This window comes from Cajanus cajan, chromosome 10 (assembly GCF_000230855.2).
Source record: "Cajanus cajan strain Asha chromosome 10, NIPB_CcT2T_4, whole genome shotgun sequence".
Taxonomy (NCBI): Eukaryota; Viridiplantae; Streptophyta; class Magnoliopsida; order Fabales; family Fabaceae; genus Cajanus; species Cajanus cajan.
Genome location: NC_138526.1, coordinates 18886218 through 18908788, shown reverse-complemented (window position 1 = coordinate 18908788; position 22571 = coordinate 18886218). Strand labels below are relative to the sequence as shown.

At 37.3% G+C, this 22571-nt stretch overlaps 1 long non-coding RNA gene across 1 annotated transcript; it reads left to right on the top strand.

Moving 5' to 3' along the window:
- The first annotated feature begins 15590 nt into the window (after positions 1 to 15590).
- Positions 15591 to 16976, top strand: LOC145952271 (uncharacterized). Its single transcript, XR_014429953.1, has 3 exons — positions 15591 to 16022; positions 16466 to 16518; positions 16659 to 16976. It is a non-coding gene; the product is annotated as an uncharacterized LOC145952271 (long non-coding RNA).
- The last annotated feature ends 5595 nt before the right edge of the window (positions 16977 to 22571 follow it).

Genomic DNA, 22571 nt, shown 5'->3' with positions numbered 1-22571 from the left:
TGGTCGAACTCCTTTTAATTTTTGAAAAGTGGTGGATTGCTAGAACGAATTATTCTCAAACTGAGACCTCATCGAACTAACAATTTTATTAAAATGATTCACCAATCCATGTTAATCCCAAGCGGGACCCTCCACGGGCTAGTGGTTTTCACAAAAGAAGGGTTCTTGGAGTCGCCACCAATGTTTTACTCAAAACATTGGAAAAAGATATAAGGCAATTGATTTTTATAAATCAACTTCGGCCATTACAACCAGAGTTGGGTAAGGGAGTCGGTTACGTGTGAGAAAGGTGTTAGCACCCCACAACGCCCCTTTAGGGTTCCCTATGACGGATTATTTCATAAATAACAGTGTAAAATTACTAAATTACCCTTATTTATTATGAAAGATTACGAATTAAATATTTACATGATGGAAAGCTATAAACGTGTAATGCAACAATCAGAAAGCAGTAAATAAAAGCGGTAAAAGAAAGGATTTGGATAAGAAACCTTTGAAGCGTGCTTTTATATATTCAGATGAAGTCTAGGAGGCTTTTTGGCGCTCCTTCCCACTACAAGCTCGCTCGCTTCTCTCCTAAAAGATAATTTTTACTATGGAAATCAAAAAGATTTCCCTTCGACTAGTTCGAATCCTCAAGCTAAATGCTCAGAACTCAAGAACTTTGTCGGATCGGCTCTTGGAGAGACTTCTAGGGCAGAACACTGCTCAAAAACCCCAGAATACTCAGCAAGAGGGTGGAAAAGGTGTGGAAAAGTGTGGAATGACGTCCAAATGACGTCCTATATATAGGAGTGAGGCGCAGTACGACCTCTGACATCAATACGGCCCGTACTGAATTTTTGAACTACAGTACGACCGTATTGAATTCGGTACGGCCGTACTGAAGTTCAAAAACTTCAGTACGGCCGTATTGGTTTCAGTACGGCCGTATTGTAGTTCAAAATGTTCAGTACGGTCGTACTGAACTTCTAGGAGGCCGTATTGAGCTTCAATCCTCCCACATCCTTATTTTAAGCTACTCTAAGACCTCTAAACCTACAGACAATCATCCTAGGGTCTTCCAGGGTCTTCCGGGAGTCCTTCCGGCTGACTTTCCTTCGGTCTTTGAGAGTCTTCAAGTCTTATTTCCGACCCGGACTATTTTAGGGGTCTACAGCTGCCCCCCCCTTTACTTAGTCAAACAGCTTTTTGGTGTACCGGTTGACAAGTAAAGGAGTTGACCCAATTGTCCGGGGAATAAGCCATCCTTCCGACTTGTAGTGTCTTCCGGTGGAAAATTGTTGAGTAGCCTCTCCAGGTTGAGTATTGGTCGTCGCCTCTCCAGGCTCGTGCATACCTCGGTGTTTCTAACAACCTCGGTAGCTGAGTACCGCCTCTCCAGGCTCTGCCTCCGTGTTTCTGACGACGTTAGCAGTTGCACACCTCCGTTGTTTCTGACGACGTTGGTGGCTGAGTACCGCCTCTCCAGGCTCTTCCTTTGTGTTTCTGACGACATTGGCAGTTGCATACCTCCGTTGTTTCTGACGACGGGGCAGCTGAGTACCGCCTCTCCAGGCTCTGTCTCGGTGTTTCTGACAACCTTGACAGTTGCATACCTCCGTTGTTTCTGACGACGGGGTAGCTGAGAACCGCCTCTCCAGGCTCTGCTTCGGTGTTTCTGACAACCTTGGCAGCTGAGTTTGCCCTCTCCAGGGTCTGCGGTTTGCCCTCCCCAGGGTTGCATACCTCCGTGTTTCTGATCACTTTGGTAGCGTGAGTTTGCCCTCTCCAGGGTCTGCGGTTTGCCCTCCCCAGGGTCTGCCTCCGTGTTTCTGACGACGTTGGCAGTGTGAGTTTGCCCTCTCCAGGGATTTGTGATGATTTTGTCTCCACAGTCCACGATGCTGCTTCGACGATTGTTTTTGATTTTTGTGCCACTGAGGGCTGGATAACGCAGGGATCCGTCTAGGGGATGTGCAGTTACTCACAGGTTCTTGTGTCCCAACTTTCCATTGCGTTGTTGGTGCCCACTGGGGAATTTCTGATTCCTTGGGGGTGCAGACACAAAGATGCTCCTTTTGAGGTGAGCGATGCCTTATGATTGGCGGACGTCCTTTCGACGTTGGTGGAGTATCCCGGTTATCCTTATTCGGGTGACTCTTTTGATTTTCTGGTTTTGTTGCCTCTGCGTAGGCTGTTATCCGCTGGGGGATTCTGTTGTGATAATTTTGTCTCCACAGTCCACGATGCTGCTTCGACGGTTGTTTTTTGATTTTGGTGCCGCTGAGGGCTGGATAACGCAGGGATCCGTCTAGGGGATGTGCAGTTACTCATAGGTTCTTGTGCCCCAACTTTCCATTGCGTAGTTGGTGCCCACTGGGAAATTCTGATTCCGTGGGGATGCAGACACAAAGATGCTCTTCCTGAGGTGAGCGATGCCTTATGATTGGCTGACGTCCTTTCGACGTTGGTGGAGTATCCCGGTTATCCTTATTCGGGTGACTCTTTTGATTTTCTGATTTTGTTGCCTCTGCGTAGGCTGTTATCCGCTGGGGGATTCTGTCGTATTGATCTTGATTGGCCTCTTCTGTTAGGCGGATTATCTTGACGTTCGGTGATTGGCTGAATGCCGAATTCCGCTTGGGGAATGATTATTGATCTTTTTTGGATTTTCTCTTTTTGAAGGAGTGCCTCTGAGTAGGCGAATTATCTTGATGTTTGGTGTTCGGCTGAGTGCCGGATTCCGCTTGGGGAATGGTTATTGATCTTTTCGGATTTTTTTTTTTTTTTGAAGGAGTGCCTCTGAGTAGGCGAATGGGGATTGAAGATCTTATGTATCCCAGAGTATTATTTAGAAAGCCTCTTCAGGCTTAGCTTCACTCGTCGCTCGAGTTGGAAAGCTATCTTCCACTGAGGAAGTCTGAGTCCTTTGACTCGGATATTTCGTTTGGATGATCATTGCTTCCATTGGGGAATCTTGCTGATCTTGCTTTGATAGCTCTTACTGGGGATTTGGTCCAAGAGTGGAAGCTGAAATTTCTCTGGGGAGTATTATTTCGGCAAGCCTCTCCAGGCTCAGTTATTCTGTACAATTGGGGAGTATTATTTCGGCGAGCCTCTCCAGGCTCAGTTATTCTGTATGATTTGTTGGATTTTCTGAATTTTTGCCTTTTTGTCGTTTTTGGCTTTTTCTGTTGGCTGCTGTCATACACAAGCAATTTTTCTATTTTTCTACTTTATGCGATTGCCTCATGATAAGGTCTTTGAATGTGTAACTAATGTGTGTGATGCGCAAAATGCAAGTTTAATTATTTTGTTAATATTTTTAGAAAAATGAATGGTTCTCCCTATCCTTCTCTTTTTGGAGGAATTTCTGTCGTCGACGTGAGGGAAGATTTCTGTGAGCCTTTTACGCAGGAGATTATGGATTTTTATAGAAACCCCTCCAACTTTCTTTATTGACCGATTATTAAAGGAATTTCGTACAATTTTTTAGAAACATCAATTTAGAGGCATAATCACATGGTCAAGAGAGAAGAGAAATGAATAGATATTTTATTGATATTCACAAATGGTTTTACAGAAAGATATACAAAAGGAATTTCTGAAGAATGGCTGGCCAGGGTAGGCTATATACATCAGGCTTAACAATTATATCTGTAATTGTTGCTCTTACGTTCCCCTAATTGCTTCGGGTGAGATGCCTGAGCCAGGAGTGTAGATACTGCAAGACGCTCGCTTCTAGAAGATAATCACTTGAACCGCCTTTCGGTTTTCGATTCAAGTGATCGTTGCTTGCTTTGTTTTTGTGTCTTATTCTTTTGCCCCTAATTTTTGCCTAGGACGTATCCTAGCGGGGATAAATTCGCCTTTATTTTGCCTAGTACCCTTGTACTGGCGGGCTTTTATTTTGCCCTAACTTTTGCCTAGGACGCCCTTTTCGGGTTTTCATCCTAGCGGGCCTATGCAAGCAACGTCTTCAAGCATAGTACTTCTTTACCACGTCAACGTTGACTGGGTATCGAAGTTCTTCTCCATCCATGTCCGTGAGGATCAATGCTCCTCCTGAGAAGGCTCGCTTTACCACGTATGGTCCTTCGTAATTCAGGGCCCACTTTCCAATTTTGTCCTTTTGAGCTGGTAGCAATTTCTTCATTACCAGCTCTCCCTCATGGTAGACTCGAGGGTGGACTTTCTTGTCAAAAGCCTTTTTGATCTTCCTCTGATAGGCTTGACCGTGGCATATGGCGTTCAGCCGTTTCTCTTTGATAAGATTCAATTGGTCGTATCGGCTTTGAACCCATTCTGCCTCGGAAAGTTTTGCTTCCATGATTACCCTTAGCGAAGGTATCTCAACTTCAACAGGTAGAACTGCCTCCATCCCATAGACGAGGGAGAATGGAGTAGCTCCTGTAGATGTGCGTACTGAAGTCCTATAACCATGAAGAGCGAAGGGTAACATCTCATGCCAGTCTTTAAATGAGACAACCATCTTTTGCACTATTTTCTTGATGTTTTTATTGGCTGCCTCGACTGCCCCATTCATCTTTGGCCGATATGGGGAAGAGTTGTGGTGTTGGATCTTGAATTCTTGGCACAGTTCTTCCACCATTTTGTTATTCAAATTAGATCCATTATCAGTGATGATTTTATCGGGAATACCGTATCTGCATATAATGTTCTTCTTGATGAAGGATGTTACCACCTTTCGGGTCACGTGAGCATACGATGCCGCTTCTACCCATTTGGTGAAGTAGTCAATGGCCACAAGGATGAATCTATGTCCATTGGATGCTTTCGGCTCGATGGGTCCAATAACATCCATGCCCCACATTGCAAATGGCCAAGGTGAAGCCAATACATTGAGTGGAGTCGGTGGGACATGAATGTTGTCGGCGTATGCTTGACACTTATGGCATTTTCGCACGTACTGGTAACAATCCCTTTCCATGGTCGACCAATAGTATCCCGCCCTGAGGATCTTTTTAGCCATTGCAGGCCCAGGGATATGGGTACCGAAAACCCCCTCATGTACTTCTTTGATCATATTTTGAGCTTTGACTTGGTCTATACATCTCAACAAGACCGAGTCATAATTTTTCTTGTAGAGGGTTTCACCAACTAGCAGAAATCCCATGGCCCTTCTTCGGATATGCTTCTTGTCATTATCGCTGGCCGCATCAGGATATTCCCCTTTTGTTAAATATTGCTTGATGTCATGGAACCATGGACGATCATCGACAGCTTCATCTATCAGAAGGCAGAACGCTTGCTTATCGTGCCGCCGGATATTGATGATGGGCATTTCATGCTCACTACCCAAGGCGAACATCGACGAGAGCGTAGCAAGAGCGTCGGCAAACTGATTCTCCTCCCTTGGAATGTATTCAAAGATGAAACTTTGGAAGAGATGTGTCAAATCTTTGATGTGCTCAACATATGGTATCAGTTTAGGATTTCGGACTTCCCAATCACCTCGTAGTTGGTAGATGACTAGGGCCGAATCACCAAACACTTTGAGCTTTAGGATACCATTGTTGATGGCTGCTTGGATTCCCAACGCACAAGCCTCGTATTCAGCCATGTTGTTTGTACAATCGAAGTTGAGTCTTGCCGTTATGGGAATGTATTTTCCTTGTGGAGAGATTAGCATTGTGCCAATCCCTCGTCCAAGCATGTTGGAGGCTCCATCAAAATACATGGTCCACGCATCATCTTTAGGCTCCTCATGTTGTAGATTCATTATATCCTCATCGGGGAAATCATCCTGAAGGGATTGGTAGTCGTTGGTCGGCCCGTGTGCTAGGTAATCAGCTAGGGTACTACCCTTGATGGCCTTTTATGTGACATGTATGATGTCGAATTCTGATAACTGTACTTGCCATCGGGCAATCTTCCCAGTGATTATTGGTTTGTCGAACACGTACTTAATTGGATCCATTTTGGAAACCAACCAAGTAGTATGCCTAATCATATACTGCCTGAGCCGTTGTGTTGCCCATGCTAACGCACAACATGTCTTTTCTAACGGCGTGTAGCGGGTTTCATAGTCAAGAAATTTCTTGCTCAGGTAGTAGATGGCTCGTTCTTTCTTTCCCGTTTCATCTTGTTGTCCTAGCACACATCCCATGGACTCATCAAGCACGGTTAAATAGAGGATTAATGGTCTTCCCTCGACAGGTGGCACCAATACTGGTGGATTGGCCAAGCACTGTTTGATCTTGTCGAAAGCTTGTTGACAATCCTCATTCCAAGATTCGGAATGATTCTTGCGCAACAGCCTGAATATTGGTCTACACGTGTCGGTCAACTGTGCGATGAACCTTGCGACATAGTTCACCCTGCCGAGGAATCCTCTTATCTCTTTCTCGGTCTTAGGAGGAGGCATTTCCATTATTGCCTTCACTTTATCGGGGTCCACCTCTATGCCTTTTTCACTGACGATGAACCCGAGAAGCTTACCCGACCGAACTCCGAAAGTACACTTAGCCGGATTTAGCTTAAGCTGATACTTGCGAAGTTGGTTGAATAATTTTCTCAAATATTGGATATGGTCCATTTCGTTCTTTGACTTCGCGATCATGTCGTCCACGTATACCTCGATTTCTTTGTGGATCATGTCGTGGAATAACGTCACCATCGCTCGTTGGTAGGTGGCACCCGCATTTTTGAGTCCAAAAGGCATCACCCTGTAGCAGAAAGTGCCCCAGGGTGTAATGAAGGAAGTTTTCTCGCGGTCTTCCATATTCATCTTGATTTGGTTGTACCCAGAGTACCCATCCATAAAGGAATAGAGTGTGTTCGTGGCTGTATGATCCACTAGTGTATCGATGTGTGGTAAGGGAAAATCGTCCTTTGGACTGGCACGATTCAGATCCCTGTAGTCAACACAAACTCTAACCTTTCCATTCTTTTTAATGACTGGCACGATGTTAGCCAGCCATTCGGGATACTGAGATACAACCAAGAATCCCGCGTCTAATTGCTTTTCAACCTCCTCCTTGATCTTTAAAGACCACTCGGGCTTGATTCGGCGGAGCTTTTGTTTGACGGGTCGAAACCCTTCTTTCAATGGTAACTTGTGCTCGACGATGTTAGTGTCCAAGCCGGGCATATCACGGTACGACCATGCAAATACGTCCTTATATTCCCTTAACAATTGGATCAATTGTGCCCTTATTTCATCACTGATATGGGTCCCAATGTTGACCTTTTTTATCTCTTGGCCCTGCCCCAAATTCACGGCCTCCAATTTCTCTTGATACGGTTGGAGTAGACGAGCTTCTTGATTTAGCAGTCTTTGCAGATCCGGAGAGATGGTCTCCTCATCACTGTCCAACTCAACCCATTCACCCTCAACTTTCAGATCCCGGTCGGAGCGAACAATCACAGACATAATTGTTTTATTGGTTCTGTTTTTGGTTTAGAATTATTAATGTTAATGAGAGAAAGAGAGAAAAGAACAAATGAGAGAATGATGTGTGAAAAATGCCTCTTTATTGATATGTATAAAAAACTGTACAAAAAAACCCTTATTTACATGAAAAGGATCTCATGATCTCGGGTACTGATCATGAGTCCCAAAAAAGAAAAATGTGGAGGGGCCCTATCGTGGCTTGCTCTTCTCTCTACTCCTGCTTATGATGGGACTCATGGTCACTGTGGTGAGCCCCGTGCATGTTTTGGTGACGCATGAGTTCCATCATTTGCGCCATCTGCTCCTTGAGCTGTGAGAGCTCAGCTGTAAGCTTCTTATTTTGTTCCTCCAACGCGTCCATCTTCTTCAGTTTCTGCGCGCGCGTGAGGACAGAGAGATGACCAGCCACTTTCTAAAATGAATGCTTAATCTAATTAGTTTATTTATGGAATGAATACACACTTGACATGAGCTTGGTAACCCTCCATCTTTAAGGCGCTGCCTTTTTAAGACGGAGGTTTATCACCCTCCTTGACTTATGACCTCTCCCCAACGGAGAATCTCAATAGTCGTGGGTCTCTTTCACTCATGTCAAGGGGTATTGGTGAGCCTAAAATGAATGATTATGAGGATGCATGATGTCTTATTGGTAATGATGCACATGCTCCTTACTTTTATTATATTTTCACACATGGTCTTTCCTCTCATGTCATGACATTTTTCATGCATGGGGGGTTATTCTTAGACCTTATCACGAGGTTTATTATTAATGCACAAACAATGTCACATAGACCTATACACAAACAATTCACTCATCCACGAACAGTCACGAGCGAATCACGAGGTAGGGGTATCCTGCAGAAAAGTGCATATTCAAGGAGGTTCTAACTGTTCTCACTGGTCTGAGGCCCCCAAGGTGCCCCCATTATAGGGACCCAATCCCTCTCGTCGTAAGTCGATGGAAAGTTCCAACGCACTGTCGGACTCGAGTTCATGGTTATCACCTTGAGTGATGTTTTCCGACAACGGTCTACGGGCACCTATAGACCCATTCGACAACCGGCCGTACTAACATCCACTCCCTATGGCTTTTCACTCATGCCCCCGGGTATAGAGGGAACTGTTGTGTGCAAAGGTTTGTGTGCAGTTTATATTTCAAACAATTTGCGGAAATTTAAACATCCAACAGTTATTAAAGCCAACTAGGTAAAACGTATTATCATACAAGCGAGGGGTAATGAAGTAATTTTAAACTATCATTTTAGAAATAATCCATCACTAAATGGGACTGACTCTCGAGGCTTCCCCAGTGGAGTCGCCATCTGTCGCCACCCGCCGAAACGGACTATGGCATTCGCGACGATGGTCGGACTCCTTTTAATTTTTGAAAAGTGGTGGATTGCTAGAACGACTTATTCTCAAACTGAGACCTCATCGAACTAACAATTTTATTAAAATGATTCACCAATCCATGTTAATCCCAAGCGGGACCCTCCATGGGCTAGTGGTTTTCACAAAAGAAGGGTTCTTGGAGTCGCCACCAATGTTTTACTCAAAACATTGGAAAAAGATATAAGGCAATTGATTTTTATAAATCAACTTCGGCCATTACAACCAGAGTTGGGTAAGGGAGTCGGTTACGTGTGAGGAAGGTGTTAGCACCCCACAACGCCCCTTTAGGGTTCCCTATGACGGATTATTTCATAAATAACAGTGTAAAATTACTAAATTACCCCTATTTATTATGAACGATTACGAATTAAATATTTACATGATGGAAAGCTATAAACGTGTAATGCAACAATCAGAAAGCAGTAAATAAAAGTGGTAAAAGAAAGGATTTGGATAAGAAACCTTTGAAGCGTGCTTTTATATATTCAGATGAAGTCTAGGAGGCTTTTTGGCGCTCCTTCCCACTACAAGCTCGCTCGCTTCTCTCCTAAAAGATAATTTTTACTATGGAAATCAAAAAGATTTCCCTTCGACTAGTTCGAATCCTCAAGCTAAATGCTCAGAACTCAAGAACTTTGTCGGATCGGCTCTTGGAGAGACTTCTAGGGCAGAACACTGCTCAAAAACCCCAGAATACTCAGCAAGAGGGTGGAAAAGGTGTGGAAAAGTGTGGAATGACGTCCAAATGACGTCCTATATATAGGAGTGAGGCGCAGTACGGCCTCTGACATGAATACGGCCCGTACTGAAGTTTTGAACTACAGTACGGCCGTATTGAATTCGGTACGGCCGTACTGAAGTTCACAAACTTCAGTACGGCCGTATTGGTTTCAGTACGGCCGTATTGTAGTTCAAAATGTTCAGTACGGCCGTACTGAACTTCTAGGAGGCCGTATTAAGCTTCAATCCTCCCACATCCTTATTTTAAGCTACTCTAAGACCTCTAAACCTACAGACAATCATCCTAGGGTCTTCCAGGGTCTTCCGGGAGTCCTTCCGGCTGACTTTCCTTCGGTCTTTGAGAGTCTTCAAGTCTTATTTCCGACCCGGACAATTTTAGGGGTCTACAGGGAACACATCTCAAGTAACCTAGGCAAAAGTTAGGACAAAGCAGCATCCCGAGCTGAAAATCGAAAGGCGGCTCGAGAAGATCATTTAATCAATATGCAATCCCAAGTCACGACTTAACTCTGAAGGAAATAATAAGCTAAAGCAAAAAATGATTTCCTCACTTTGAATGTGCGTGTTTATCAGCCTAAACACTAGCTAACCTCGGCCAGTCATTCTTCTAAAAAACCATTCTCAGAAAAAAAAAATCCTTTTAAACAAAGCTTTTGCAAAAGATATGTATATATCCCTTTCTCCTCTTCCCTCTTAACCTACATGGCATGAAGATAGAATTGGAGAAATACACGGAAAGTGCACAGTGAATACTCATGAGAAAACGGGCAAAACATCTCTTAATAAAAGGTTGAAAAACATCCTTCATCGAAAAATACTACCCACGACAAGAGAAGAGCGATAAAACGGGGATAAGGAAAGTTTCTCGACGAACAAAGGAACGAAAAGCGATTGATCATCCTAGTGTATGGGTAGGTTGGATTTCTTGAAAATGAAAAAAATGAATTTGCATTTAGGACAAAAGTCGCATGCATATTGCACGAACATAAGGAAAGGTATTTCTTTTAATAAAAAAAAAAGAGAAAAAAAGAGAAATAAATAAAAAAAAGGGTTTGTTCCCCCTCTCAATCTTCATTCACAACAAAGATCAAACACGGTCGATCCCTTACAATGACCAGCCATAGACAAAAAAGGCAAGCTTCGTACATGTTGAAAAAGCCGAAACATTTAAAAAAATAGCAGAAAAAAGGCAAGTTTCAAATGTGAAAAAGCCGAAGCTAAACAAAGAAATGAAACAAAACCACCATAAGAAGGAGCCTGGAGAGGCAGCACAATACTCAAGCGGCAGGGACAACATTGGAATCCCTACCAGTCATCCACTTCCCTGCCCACCAACACAGGGGCACATCAAACATCTCCTGCTCATCAACCTGGGGGATGTCTTTCATCTCACAACACCAACAAGAAGATATCAAGTACAAGATCAGAAAAGGTTACTAGATCCTCAAAACTAGTACAAGATCGGTAAAGGTTGCTAGATCCTCAAAACTAGTACAAGATCGGTAAGGGTTGCTAGATCCCTAAAACTAGTACAAGATCAGAAAAGGTTGCTAGATCCTTAAAACTAGTACAAGATCGGTAAGGGTTGCTAGATCCCTAAAACTAGTACAAGATCGGTAAGGGTTGCTAGATCCCTAAAACTAGTACAAGATCGATAAGGGTTGCTAGATCCCCAAAACTAGTACAAGATCGAAAAAGGTTGCTAGATCCTCAAAACTAGTACAAGATCAGTAAGGGTTACTAGATCCCCAAAACTAGTACAAGATCGGTAAGGGTTGCTAGACCCCAAAACTAGCAGTGGGCCGGCTGAAGCCCTAAATATCAGTCCAGCTTGGAGAGGCTGAGCTCAGAATATACTCCCTCTTTAACAAGCCACAAATAAAGAAACACACTACCATGAGACAAGCAGAAGCAGTAGGAAGTATCTACATCAAGACCAGAAGCCTAGATGTTTCGGTTTACAATCCTTATCACCCGACGGAGCATATAAACCAACACTCAGTTGCTCTTAGGGACAAGGATACAGGTAAACACCATCTACCCGAAGGAAATGGTGTTGGGGCATCTACACTGCTGAAGTAAAGGAGAAGATTCGGACATAGCAAGCAACATAGGGCATTCACATGGATCTTAAAGCCTAGATGTTTCGGTTCACCATCCTTGACACCCAATAGAGCATACAATCCAACACTCAGTTTCTCCAAGGGGCAAGGATATAGGGAACACCGTCTACCTTAAGGAAACAACGTAAAGGTATCTATTGTCAAAACAAGAGTGAAGATCTAAATTTTCACCTCACTATCACAAGAGAAAGAATGGAGCTTCTACTCGAAGACTGAAGATCAGGTGTATAGTTTGTCACCCTTGTTACCCGATAGAGTATGCAACTCAACACTCAGCTACTCTAAAAGGTAATGATAGAGCGAATACATCTATCCAAGGGAAGCAATGTAGAAGCATCAACATAGAGACGAGAAGAAGACTCGGACGAAATGTCTACTTCTTTACTTGTCTTTGGAAAAGCAACATAGCTATTCCAAAGGACAAGTAAAGAAGGGCAGCTGTAGACACCCAATTTTGTCCGAGGGGCATACAAACAAAGAAATGGACATCTATCATCGAAGAAATGGAGCTCCCAAGCATGGAAATAAAAAAATAGGACATCAGAGGGCCCAAAAGCCCAAATCAGCTATTTTTACTAGCCCGGAACGGGCCGTTCCAAAGTCTGGAACGGGCCGTTCTTGAATTGGAACGGGCCATTCCGAGACTCCTAAAAGGCCTGAAATTGTAGGTTGGAACGGGTCGTTCTAAACCAGAACGGGCCGTTCCAAACCAATCAAAAGGCCTAAGGTATTTGGTCTGGAACGGGCCATTCCAATATCAAAATGGGTCGTTCTGGTTCCCGGAACGGGCTGTTCTAATTTCATAACAGGCTGTTTTGAGACTTTTAAAAGGCCTAAAATATGTGGTCTGGAACGGGGCGTTCCAATTTCAGTACGGGCCGTTCTAGTTCCCGGAACGGGCCGTTCCCATTTCAGAACGGACCATTCTAGTTAAAATTTAACCCACAACGGCCGTATCCAGAACGGGCCGTTCCGATTTTGGAACGGGCCGTTCTGGACCCTTTCTGAAGTCTATAAATAGACAGCTTGGGCTCATTTCTCAAGACTTCAAAATTTCGTCCAGACTTCCTAGAGCACGAAATTTCTCTCTTTTTCTCTCTCCCCCTCTCTTTGTATTTCTTGAGATTTTTGTGAGGCATTGTAGTGTGAAGGGTTGCCAAAAAGTACCTAAAATCTTCCTGTTTTGAAGATTAATAGAGCTCATTCAAGAGGTATTTCAGTCAATCTCTTTCTCCTTTTTTTATTTATTTCTTCTCTAATAAATATTGTTATAATAAAAATAATCATGTAGACATTTTAGGATTAATTGTATAATTTAAATTTCAAGCATGTAAATAATTATTAATAAAAGGGGATTTAATATTTATATTATTATCATTTATAATGCTAACTTCATCATAGGATACCAATTAAGGGCGTTGTAGGGGTGCTTAATACCTTCCCTACACGTAACCGACCCCTGAACCCAATTCTAGTTATCAAGGCCATTATTGGATTTTTTTAAAAAATCCTTTCTTTTTCCAATGTTTTGAGTAAAACATTGGTGGCGACTCCATGAACTCATTTTTCAAAACCATTAATTAAGGATTAGTCTGGTGTCCGGGCATTCCTTAATTGATGAGATTTTTAAAAGGATGTCTAAATCATTAGTCGAGAGATCGGAAAAATCCGGGTTGCGACAAGTATTATAATCCATGTTTAGTGATTATAATATTAAAGTTATCATTTATTTTTAATTATAGACAATTCATTATTTGTCATTTAAAATTTGAAGTATTTGTGTCTATTAATTCTTATATATTAAATACGAATCTTTATATGAGAGTGTTTCAGGGACTTTTATTATCTAATTTAGTTTTATTAATCATTATTATTTATGAATTAAATATTAATATTTTAAAATAAATTATTAATAAATGAAAATAAATGTTTTGTTACAATACAAATTATTTATCATAATTCTAAGATATTATTTATATATTTAAAAAATATTATATAATTTATTATAAATTTCAATCAACTCATTTATATTAAACATGAACCTCTAGAATATTTTAAAGATTTCTCTTCGATCAGAGAGTTTTTATGCATTATTTTAACTTCTTATCTAATTCAGTTTTTATTTATTCTAATAATTTATGAATTAAATTTTAATATTTTTAAAATAAATTATCAATAAATAAAATAATATTGTGATATAATATAAATTATTTATCATAAATTTTAAATATAATTTTTATATATTATATATTTTGTTTGTTATAAAATTTAGTGCATATAATAAGTATTTAACATGTGCATTACACTTGCTAAAATACTAGTTATAATTAATTATAAATATTTAATATTGGTGTATTGGTAAATTATTAAAATCAAATCCGAGTAGTTAGTTTGACATGAGAAATATTTGTTGGCAAATCTTTCAACACTAAAAAACAACTATTCTTAAAAGTTGTGGAAAAAAAATTGAACTGACTCGATTAATAAAATCAGAAAATTAAAGCATACGCAAAAATTTGTTTAAATTAGTCTCTTTTCACTCATATTATACCACAATCGCCTGAAAAATAATTTCACCAATTATTGATCTCTATACTCCTCTTTTATTCTATATTAGTGATGATGAAGCACTTCGTAACTCTATAATAATTAAATAAAAATTAAATAAGCAACTGATGTTTGATGGCTCAATTGGTATTGTAGTTGATTTCTATGCTTCAAGGTCTTAAGTTCAAGTCTTAGGATATATAAATATATTATTTTTTTAATCTTTTAATAATAAAAGGGTATTATAGTCTACTAGATGTGGAGACCAAGTAATTACTTAAAGGATGTCCCCTTTATATATACTAGTGGGATCGACCCTCTATTAAAAACAAAATAAAAAAATAAAAAAAAATATATTGATCTAATTAATGTTATGATTAATCTATTAATTTTAAGTTCTTAAATTTGATAAAAAAATAATTTTTCTATTTTTTTTAAATAGAAGGGTAGGATGATAAAAAAAATGTGAAAACCAGAGAAGTTACTAAAAAAGGTATCGCTTTTATATATATATATATATATATATATATATATATATATAATATTTTGACATATATTTAAAATATTTAATTTTATTATATATAAATGTTTATTATGAGTAATACAAAAAAAAATACAAGTTGAATAACAATGAATTAATTAACTATTTTAAAAAATATAAAATTAGAGTAAAATTTTGATCATGGTGAGAATCAAGTCCTGCACCTTTAGAAGGTTAAAATAAAAATAATCACTATTCGTAAGATATTTTATATTAATATTATATATTTACTAATTAAACATATAATTTAATGTGATAATTTATCCTAATATAAATAAAATATCAAAATAACTAATTAAGATATTAAATTCAATCTCAATATATCAAACAAGATCTGTTATCTTGTATAAAAATAATTTTAGAGGTTTTTTTTTGCAACGAAAGAATTTGAAGAAATTCTTTTAACTTATTATCTAATTTAGTTTTTATTTATCATAATTATTTATGAATGAAATATTAATATTTTAACATAAATTATTAATAAATAAAAAAAAAAATTTTCTATAATTTAAATTATTTATCATAAATATAAAATATAATTAATAAGTTTAAAAATATTTATCTATACAAATTTAAAATATAATTTATATATTTGAACTTAGTATTTATTCACATACACCCACACACACACACATATATATATATATATATATATATATATATATATATATATATATATATATATATATATATATATATATATATATATATATATAATTTATTGTAAACTTTAACTATATGTAAAAGATGTATTTATGCATTCTACATATTAAATTACTAGTTTATTAAAATATCCAAACAATACTAGATTAAGATTCATTAAAACTTGTTCTAAAAACATAAAGATTTATTAAGACCTTACTAATCTTAAAAGCTAGTGTACCAAAGAATAAAATATTATTAATTTAACACTATATTAAAATTCAGAGTAATTTACATTTCACTACCGCTTGCTAAGAATTTATCTTTCCGCCATTATGCATCCACGATCTTTTTATTCGTCTATTTTCTTGCCGTATTTGATTTTCAGTTTTTATTTTCCATACGGTTATTGCTTCCTTCTCCAAAAAATTATGAATTTCCTTCTGCCTCACTGCTTCGAACCTTGACTCTTTGGGCACCTCCCTCCAAATCCCTCTCTTGATTCCAAAAACATAGGTTTCGAATTGTCAAGAAAAAAATTATAACTTCGCAATAATATTTTCCAGCAAGACATTTTAGAATCATCGTCAATGTTCGATATCTCACGGTACATTCTGAGTCTGCTTACACAAAAAAGGTATCTTATTTTTTTTCTTTTATGTCACTAGATTTGATGGAACTTGGAAACAATATAGGAAAGATAATAAATTTTGATTTTTTTATTTGGATATTTGTTGTGGAAATATTTTTTCCCCGTAATCTTAATTAAGTGTGTGGAACATTTCCAAGAGGGTTCTGGGCTTTTTATGTTATTATGAATTTATGTTGTTTTATTGTTTTATTTGGGTATGCAAATTCAATAATTCTTATACTGTATTAGAATATTCTTGATTTTTCTTAATCTTGTTTTGTAAGTTACTTAAAAGCATTCACGTTTAGATTTTGTGAAACTTAATATCACAATTGAAGATTATTTCCATGAGTTGAATTTTGCATGAAAAAATACTACTTCAAACATTATTTAAAATTGATGTTGTTCATTGAATAATGTTTATTACTACATCTATATAATTGATGCAGGTATGTTAACTAGCACGTGGGGATCAAAGATGTTTTCTTTGAACAGTTATAAGGTATGTTGAGTTATTTTTAATGTTCTTTTAAATATATGATTAAAATAAATATATTATCATGAAAATATACATTAATTGTGATACTAAAATTTGGTAAAATGACTTCATTCTAATCCTAGTGAAACTTAAATTAGTTGCAGGTGTAAGGGCTATTAACAAATGGAACTTATGGAGCCGCAACACAAGACTTCAAAAATTATGATGTAACCCATCTAGTGGGACTAAGAATTGGTGCCATCTCTTTGATTAACATATTCATAGACATTACGAACAATATTAAGCAGCTAAGACTTGGAAGGAATGATGGAATGTTTTTGCTAACAAGCAAGTTTATGGCTATTCTTAGAAGAATATATACCCAATAATTTTCTTTTTTACATTTTCTTTTGTAATAATGACAAAGAATATTTATTGATTAGTTTTATTTACATTTTGTTAAAATAAATATTATGAGCAAATTTATATTATAATTTTTTAAGCTATTTTTTGTGTATTTTGTTAATACATTTTTGTATAAATGAATGAATTATTGGGTATAAGTTTCAAATTTTGAATTGATATTGTAAGATTGATTTAATTTTGAAAAGGTAATATAATAGAGTAATTTGTATAGAAAAAGTAAATAATTATAGATAAAATTTAAATCAATATCATAATTAGAAAATGAAATTAAAGACAAAAAAAATAACTATATTATTATTAAATTATTTTAAATAATAATTACTAGTTGTGACAAGACACTTTGACACTAATGATAATATATTTATGATTTAAAACTCTTAATAGTGGCAATTAACTTATCACTATTATATTGTATATATTTGTGACAACTTGATTTTGTCACTATTACATATAAATATTAGTGACAACAATTTTCTCACAATAAACACTAATATTTGTGATATTCGAAAAATCGTCACTAATTTAATAGTGACTCGCGTATTAGTGACGATCGGTGACAAACCAAAATATTGTCACAAAATGCTTATAGTGATGAATTTTTAAGCTTTTAGTGACAAATGTAGTTATCACTAAAAATTAATTTTCTTGTAGTGCTTCTACAAGGGGTGCTTTCTTGAGGTCAAAAAAGTGGTTATCTTGAATGTAGGAGTGCATGCATATGTGGTATACTTGTAAACCTTCTTCATTAAGATAGTGGAACAAATTTTGATCAGGTTATGATTGAGGAATGGATGTAGGTCACATGTGGAGTGGCTGAACCAGGATAAAAGACTTGTGCAATCTTCTCTTACCCTTATCTTTTACTTTGTGTAATATCTTGATTGTATATTCAAAAGATTGTTCTTGATTAACATGTTTGCATGAGTAACATTGGTTTGAACTGAGTATTACATATTGTTCTATTGGTTAATCAAGAAAGCATATAGGATTCATTCTTCAATAACAAGTCTTTAAGAAACTTCATTGAAAATTCATTTTTAGAAAAGTTTTAAATTGAAATAAAGATCCTAAAAACTCTGAAATTTTTTAAAGTGTCATAGAATCCAATTCACCCCACCTCTTGGATTGGGCCATTCTTTTCTAACAATTGGTATCTAAAGCAAGGTTCTTGAGAGTTATTCAAGATTTCAAAAATGGCCAATAGCAATCTACCCTATGGTGAGGGTGTGTGTATTCATAGACCTCCTGTTTTCAATGGTGAAAACTATGTCTACTGGAAAATTAGGATGAGAATTTTCATTGAAGCAATTGATATTGCTGTATGGGATGCAATTGAAAATGGACCCTATATCCCAATGACAAAAGATGATGATGAGAAGAGAGAAAAACATTGGAGTAAGTGGAGTGATGATGAAAGAAAAAGAGCCCAATATGACTATAGAGCCAAAAATATTATTACATCTACATTGTCTATTGATTAATTTTTTAGAATATCACAATGCAAATCTGCTAAAGAGATGTGGGATACTTTGCAAGTCACTCATGAAGGAACAAGTGATGTAAAGAGATCTAGAAAGCATACTCTCATAAGAGAATATGATTTTTTTAGAATAAACAATGGTGAATTTATTTCTGAATTTCAAAAGAGATTTACACACTTGATAAATCACCTTGTTGACCTTGGCAGGAAATTTGTAAAAGAAGAGTTGAACTTGAAAGTGCTGCAATGCTTGGACAGATCGTCGCAATCAAAGGTGACAGCCATAGAAGAATCAAAGGATTTGACCTCCTTGACCCTTGCTACTCTCTTTGGGAAGCTAAGAGAGCATGAGCAAAAGCTGCACATATTTGAGGAAAATGAACAGCAGGACAAGAAGGGCAAAGGAGTATCACTAAAGGCCTTGAAATCTGCCAAAGGCAAAGAGGTGTGTGAAGAATCAAGCTTCGATGACTCTAAAAATGAGAACTTCAACTTGCTGGTGAAGAAGTTCATAAATTCTTAAGGAAAAAGAGGAATTCCCCCTACAAGTTTAATAAAAAGACTAATAAGAAAGAGAAAGCAAGTACATCCTCCTATAATTGCTTTGAGTGTGGAAAATCGGTACATATAAAAGCTGAGTGTCCAAACCTCTTGAAGAAGCAACAAGAGGAGAAGAAAATGATGAAAAATGGCAAAGGGAAGAGAGCCTATATTGCTTGGGAAGATAATGACTCAAGCACAACAAGTGATGAATCTGAATTTGAAGAGAACAACTTGTGTTTGATGGCTGGAGCTGACCAAGACACAATTGTAAGTGACTCTGACCTTGAATCTAATCCGGACTATGATCAACTCCAAGAAGCTTTTATACAAATTCATAAAGAGGTTGTGAAATTAGATGCCTTAAATTTAAAGCTTAAAAACAAGCTGAAATGGTATATGAAAATGCTTTAATTAAAGCTGAACAAGAGCTTGAGGATTTGAAACATGAGCATGAAAATCTTCAAACTATTTCCAACTTTAGTGAAGCTCATTGTGAAACCTCCTCCTCCTCAAAAAATGTTTGTGAAAATTGCAAGACTTTTGAACAAGAAAATGCTGATTTAAAATCCACTCTTGCAAAGTTCACAAATGGAAATGCAAATTTAAATATTCTTTTGGGAAAACAAAGAAACACTTTTGATAGGAGTGGACTTGGTTTTAATCAAAGCATGAACATGCCATTCAAGTCAAAGAAAGGAGCCTTTAAGAAAAACCAAGATTTCAGAAAATTTAAAAGCAATTTCACTAGACAAACAACTTGATATTATTGTTGTAAGAAAGGTCACACAATAAAGAATTGTTACTCTAGGAAATATGGAGTTCCAAATGGAGAAATGGTTTGGATTAAAAAGAGCCAAAGGATGAGAACTAACCGACAAGGACCCTTCACATGGGTACCTAAATTTTTTCTTTGAATCTTTTGTTGTAGGAATGCTTGAGGGCCAAAAACTTATTGTGGTATCTTGATAGTGGCTGCTCAAGGCATATGACTAGAGATCCTTCAAAATTATCAAGTCTGAAATTGAAGAATGAAGGATATGTTACCTATGGTGACAACAACAAAAGGAGAATTCTTGGTCATGGTAATATTGGTAACTCCTCCTTTCAAACATTGATTGAGAATGTATTGCTTGTTGAAGGGCTGAAACATAATTTGTTGAGCATAAGTCAACTTAGTGATAAAGGTTTTAAAATTGAGTTTGATAATACTTGTTGCTTGATATGTGATAAAAAGACAAAGGAAATCAGATTCATTGGAAAGAGAATTGACAACATATACATGCTTGACTTAGAACACTCAATAGCAATTTCAAATACTAAGTGCTTAATAACCAAAGAAGACAATATTTGGCTTTGGCATAGGAGAGCTGCACATATTCACATGGATCATTTAAATAAACTGAGTAGGAAGGAATTAGTGGTAGGATTACCTAAACTCAAGTTTAGTAAGGACAAACTATGTGATGCTTGTCAAAAGGGCAAGCAAGTGAAGGCTAGCTTTAAAAGCAAAAATCAGATTTCCACAACTAGACCTTTGCAATTGATTCACATGGATTTGTTTGGTCCTTCAAGAACCATAAGTCTAGGTGGGAACTACTATGGGTTAGTTATTGATGATGACTACTCAAGATTCACATGGGTTATGTTTCTTGCAAATAAAAATGATGCTTTTAATGCCTTTAGAAAATTTTCCAAGCTTGTTCAAAATGAAAAGAATTCAAACATTACCTCTATAAGAAGTGACCATGGAGGTGAATTCCAAAACATTTTGTTCCAAAAATTCTGTGAAGAGCATGGTATAAACCATAATTTCTCAGCACCTAGGACACCTCAACAAAATGGGGTTGTTGAGAGGAAAAATGGGTCTCTTGAAGAACTAGCTAGGACTATGTTGAATGAAACAAAATTGCCAAAATATTTTTGGGCTGATGCTATTAACACAGCTTGTCATGTGTTGAACAAAGTTTTGATCCAGCCCATATTAAAGAAAACACCCTATGAAATTTACAATGGAAGGAAGCCAAATATTTCATACTTTAGAGTGTTTGGGTGTAAGTGCTTTGTGCTGAACAATGGGAAAGAGCAACTTGGAAAATTTGATGCAAAGGCTGATGAGGCAATCTTTTTAGGATATTCTACAAATAGCAAAGCCTATAGAATCTATAACAAGAGAACTCTAGTTGTTGAAGAATCAGTCCATGTTGTATTTGATGAGACAAACAAACAAGAGACAAAGCAAACTGAAATAGAGGACTTGACTGATTTGCTTGATCAAACTCTATTGGAGAGTGAACCAAATAAAAAGCCTAAAGAGAGTGAATCACATGAAACCACAAAGGATACAAGTGAACAATTGCCTAAGGAATGAAAAACTTCTAGGACTTATCAATGGACAATATAATTGGAAATATTGGTAAGGGAGTTTCAACTAGAAGTGCCATTAAGAATATTTGTAATACTATGGCTTTTGTGTCACAAGTTGAACCTAAGAGTATTGATGAAGCACTAAAAGATGAACATTGGTTAATGGCCATGCAAGAGGAACTAAATCAGTTTGAAAGAAATGAAGTATGGGATTTAGTGCCATTACCAACTGATTATCCAATCATAGGAACCAAGTGGGTTTTTAGAAATAAGCTTGATGAATAAGGAATTATTATAAGAAATAAGGCAAGACTAGTGGTTAAGGGGTATAATCAAGAAGAGGGAATTGACTATGATGAGACCTTTGCCCCTGTAGCAAGGATAAAAGCCATTAGATTACTTCTTGCTTATTCTTCTATAATGAATTTCAAGCTTTATCAAATGGATGTGAAAAGTGCTTTTCTCAATGGGTTGATACAAGAGGAAGTGTATGTGGAGCAACCACCAGGTTTTGTGGATTTTAAAAATCCTAATCATGTGTACAAACTTAAAAAGGCACTTTATGGCTTGAAGCAAGCTCCAAGATCATGGTATGACAGGTTGAGCAAAATTTTTGATTGAGAATGACTATGTAAGAGGGAAAGTAGATAATACATTGTTTGTGAAAAAGTTTAAAAATGATACAATGTATGTTCAAATCTATGTGGATGATATTGTATTTGGATCTACCAATGTCTCTCTATGCAAAGAATTTGCTAAGACCATGCAAGGAGAATTTGAAATGTCAATGATGGGGGAGCTTACATTCTTTTTGGGGTTGCAAATCAAACAAATGAGTGATGGAATCTTCATAAGTCAAAGCAAGTATTGCAATGAACTATTGAAAAAGTTTGGTATGGAAGGGTGTAAGGAGGCTGCCACACCAATATCAAACACTTGCAATCTTGACTTGGATGAGAAAGACATAGCTATTGATAACTCAAAGTATAGCGGTATCATTGGATCACTCTTATACTTGACAACTAGTAGGCCTGATATAATGTTTGCTGTGTGCTTGTGTGCAAGATTTCAGGCAAATCCAAAAGAATCTCACATGAAATGTGTAAAGAGAATTCTTAAATATCTGAAAGGTATAACTGATGTAGGTTTGTGGCATCCAAAGGGAGTCTCACTAAGTCTGATAGGCTACTCAAATTCAGACTATGCTGGGTGTAGAATGGATAGAAAAAGCACAAGTGGTACTTGTCACCTACTAGGTAGTGCA